Source organism: Gossypium arboreum, chromosome 2 (assembly GCF_025698485.1).
Source record: "Gossypium arboreum isolate Shixiya-1 chromosome 2, ASM2569848v2, whole genome shotgun sequence".
Lineage (NCBI taxonomy): Eukaryota > Viridiplantae > Streptophyta > Magnoliopsida > Malvales > Malvaceae > Gossypium > Gossypium arboreum.
In genome coordinates this window covers 55,313,808-55,318,343 of record NC_069071.1, presented here as the reverse complement: position 1 = coordinate 55,318,343, position 4,536 = coordinate 55,313,808, and the positions used below count along the sequence as shown (strand labels likewise).

At 40.6% G+C, this 4,536-nt stretch overlaps 1 non-coding gene across 1 annotated transcript; it reads left to right on the top strand.

Moving 5' to 3' along the window:
• The first annotated feature begins 3,534 nt into the window (after nt 1–3,534).
• On the top strand, nt 3,535–3,641 carry LOC128289720 (small nucleolar RNA R71). The gene has a single exon (XR_008279365.1). It is a non-coding gene; the product is annotated as a small nucleolar RNA R71 (small nucleolar RNA).
• Nucleotides 3,642–4,536: the final 895 nt, after the last annotated feature.

Genomic DNA, 4,536 nt, shown 5'->3' with positions numbered 1-4,536 from the left:
TTGAGGGGGAGTAGTGGATGTGACACTGGAGGGTGTTAAGTTCATTATCGTCTATGAACTCCTCCGTGTATAGCCCTAGTGCAATCCCGAACTCGGATACGCTCAACTGGCATACTAGACCACCAAGGTGGAATTGGACTGTTCCAGGATCGTTGAAGTTTTTCATGATGGTCTGAAGATGGAATGTCGTGTAGAGTCCCAATGTGAAGTTGAGATATGTCGGCTTGACGATCTCAAAGAAGAGCCCTCAGGGGTCAGTCATCAGAAGGGCTCGGGGCCACGTCAGCCAAATGAATCTATTCTAGTGTGGCCTAGTCAATGCAGCAGCCCACACCTAGGGGTCGGGGCCGTAATATCTAATATAATTCCTCCTGGGGTCCCAAGGGAACCTAGAGGAACGGGTGCCTAATCTCCGTGGTAGGACTCGAGGATGACACTGCTCATTTTTTCTTCTTCAAAGCGGGGACAACAATTTTCTTTCCTCATGAGGATGACATAGTATATCTGCAGTGAACAAAAATCGAAGTTTAACCAATATGCCCTAAGAATAGTATGGAAAATCAAGACCAAATATGAATATTTCATGAGATTTTCGTACTAGATGATACAAACTAAAACAATTAAATATATCAAGTTATAGGATTATGGGAATAATGCAACGGGAATATGAATGAATGCATGTGGGTAAGCATAAATTTCATGAAAACAAGGAAAAATGAAAGAGTATAGTATAATGTAGTAACTAAAATGACAAAATTTTTATAAAACAAGAATGAGTATTTTAATATTGTAACTATGAATATTCATTCAAAATAGTTCAATAGAGTAAAGAAATCATGAAATAAGCAACATATTTAAAGAAAAAATAGAGAGAAAAGAGAATACAAACGCGAACGGAAGGAGCTTGGGGCATCAGAATCGGCGTTGTAGGCGGCGCACGGGCGTGGGGGGTAGGGCATGTGAAGTTGCAGCGGCTAGGGTTAGGGATTTTTGGGGAGGGAGATGATGAATAGTCTCACGGCTCTATGCCCTAATTTTTTTTCGTGTGTTTCGCGAATTTTGAATTTGGGTGTGTCTGACATTCGGCCCATTCCCGTATTCTTTGGGCGTATGGGTGCACACAGCTGTGTCACACGGCCATGTCTTGCTTCGTTCACTTTTCCCACGCCGGTGTACATAGGTCCACGCCCGTGTTAATTTGACTGGTTCGCCCGCAGGTGATGGGCACGGGCGTGTCGTACGCCTGTGCTAATTTGACAGGTTCGCCCATCGTTTCAAGGCACGGGCGTGTCGCACGCCCTTATTGTTTTGGCAGGTTCGCCCACAGCCATGTCACACGGCCGTGGCGACTTATCGCTTCCCGTGTTGGGGAAAAACTTTTGCCCTGTTTTCACACGGCCTAATGCACGCCCGTGTGCCTGGCTGTGTGGTCTTTAAAAAGCCTGCATTCCATTATTCAGTTAGTATTTTAGATGTTAAAAGCTAAAACTTAAATAAATCATTACTGTTAGTGCTCGGGTTGCCTCTCGAGAAGCGCTTATTTATAGTCTTAAGCTGGACTTACCTCTCTTCTGCATGGTCAAGGTGGTGCGAGGAGTTTACACTCCTCATCCCTGCTATCAACTTTATCAACATAAGGTTTAAGACGGGTATTGTTTACCTTAAATGTGCCAAATTTGGGATGAATTACCTCGACTGTACCATATGGGAAAATACTGAGTACCGTAAGAGGAATTTCTTCATTAGGTTCAGGAGTGGCAATGTGAGGATCTGCTGCATCTAGTAGTACTTTGTCTCCAACCTTAAGTTGATTTGGTGAGGTATTGAGCTTGTCCTAGCTCGGTTTCAGTTTATCAGGTGTTCTCGGTTTCTGTGTCCACCATTCATCTAGCTCCTCGATTTGTAGCATTCGTTCTTCATTGATAGGTCCTTTGTTGTTGTTTGAACACGGTTTATATGCATTTTTCGAAACTGTTTCCTTCATAGAGGGTTTCACCACATGTTCAATACTAGTAGAATAATTTATACAACCACCTTTGATTTTTGATGTGTTACCCGAATTACGAGCTTGAAGGGTGATTGTTTCGTCTCCCACACGAAGTGTGAGTTCACCTGTACCAACATCAATAATAGTTCTAGCAATTGCTAAAAAGGGTCATCCTAAATAAAAAGGTGCATTACTATCCTCTTCCATGTCTAGAACAACAAAGTCTACTCGGTATCTAAATTTATCGATCTTAACAGGAACATCTTCAATGATACCCCTAGGAAATCTAATGGTTTTATCAGCCAATTGAATGCTCATCATAGTTTGTTTGGGTTTCCTAGGACCTAGCTGTTTAAACATTTTATAAGACATAACATTAATGCTTGCCCCTAAGTCAGCCAATGCATTATGAACATCTAAACTACCAGCTAAACAAGGAATCGTAAAACTCCCTGGATCTTTCAATTTTTTGGGTAGCTTATTCTGTAATATGGCTGAGCAAACTGCATTCAACTCCACATGCGATGCCTCATCCAACTTTCGTTTGTTTGTTAGAAGCTCCCTTATAAATTTGACTGCGTTTGGCATCTACGAGAGAGCTTCGATAAACGGTAAGTTAATATGTAATTTCTTTAATAGTTTAAGGAATTTACCAAATTGTTTATCTGTATGATCTTTCCTTGTCACATTGGGGTATGGCACCCGTGGTTTGTACTCTGTACTTACTATTTTCTGGTCATTGTGGTCCACCTCACCCTTACCGTTACTTACCACAGTTTCCTGCCACTGTTCTGGTTCAGGTGCAACTAACCCTTCCTCATCTTGGATGGTAATTGCATTGATTTGGTCCCTTAGGTTAGATTCAGTGTTACTCAGCAGGCTACCCTGTGGTCGTTTAGATATCAATTTAGCGAGCTGACCTATCTGAGTTTCGAGCCCTTGGATCGACACTTTTTTAAGTGTTGTCTCGGTATTCTGAAAATGAGTTTCTGACACTGAGATGAATTTTGTTAGCATCTCCTCAAGGTTCAGCTTTTCCTCTTATTGGTAGGGTGGTTGTTGGAAGCTTGGAGGTGGTGGTCTCTGATTCCTCTGGCCTTTCCATGAGAAATTTGGGCGGTTCCTCTGACCTGCATTGTAAATATTACTATAAGGATTATTTTGAGATCGAGGATTATTACCCATGTAATTTAACTACTCGTTCTCCATGTTGTGGTCATAGGGTGGGTATTCTGAATTGCTTGATCCACCTCGGCATTACTGGGTGAACTTGTGAAGAACTAAGAAAACCATCAATTTTCTTATTCAAGAGTTCTACCTGATTAGAGAGCATGGGGATGGAATCGACTTTATAAACGCCGGCTGTTTTCGTTGGCTTTGTCCTCATGACTTGCCACTGATAGTTATTCAGTGACATCTCCTCTATAAATTCACAGGCATCTTCAGGTGTCTTATTATTGATGGTTCCACCAGTAGCTGCATCAACCATTTGTCAAGTCAAAGGATTCAGGCCATTATGAAAGGTTTGAACCTGTAGCCAAAGTGGTAACCCATGGTGAGGGCATCTTTTCAAGAGGACCTTGTATCTCTCCCATGCATCGTAGAGTGTTTCTAAATCCATCTGCACAAAAGAAGAGATATCATTACGTAATTTAGTCATTTTAGCCAGCGAAAAATATTTTAATAAAAACTTTTCAGTCATTTGTTCCCAAGTAGTGATTGACCCCCGTGGTAACAAATTCAACCACTATTTTGCTTTGTTTCTCAATGAAAAAGGGAATAACCGAAGGCGAATAGTGTCATCAGAAACGCCATTAATTTTAAATGTATCACACAGTTCAAAAAAGTTTGCCAAGTGAGCATTGGGATCTTCGTCCTACAAACTATCAAACTAAACAAATTGTTGTATCATTTGAATTGTGTTAGGTTTCAGTTCAAAAGTATTTACAGATACAGCAGATCTAACTATGCTCGATTCAGTTCCTGTTAAAGAAGGTTTAGCATAATCATACATAGTGCGCGGAGTAGGATTCTATTTAATAACAATCGCAGGAGGTGGCGGATTTTCTTGGTTTTCAGCCATCTCCTCGGTTGTGGTTGAAGTATCGTCCTCTTGTTCTTCCTTTGTTTATTGTAAGCTTCGCCTTATTTCTCTTCAGTTTTTGTGAACTGTGCGATCGATCTCACTATCAAACAGTAATGGTCCTGGCGGGTTTCTTCTAGTCATAAACTAGAAAAATCTATCAGAAGAAAATAAATGAAGAATTAGAAAATAAAATAAAAATTTAAATTGGAATGAAAGTACAATGGCTAAAGTAATAAAAATCGAGTGTTCCTAATATCCTAGTTCCCCGGCAACGGCGCCAAAAACTTGATGCGTGATATTCGTGATAGGTTTTAAAGATTTACGAATGAATCGTTCTTGAGACTAACTTATTATCACGATTAAGGCAAGTGTACCTATCAAACAGTAGTATAGTTTAGCAAGACAGGATTGTCGAACCCAAAGGAACCACGAGTACTAGTATTTACTTCTTTTTTATTATCTA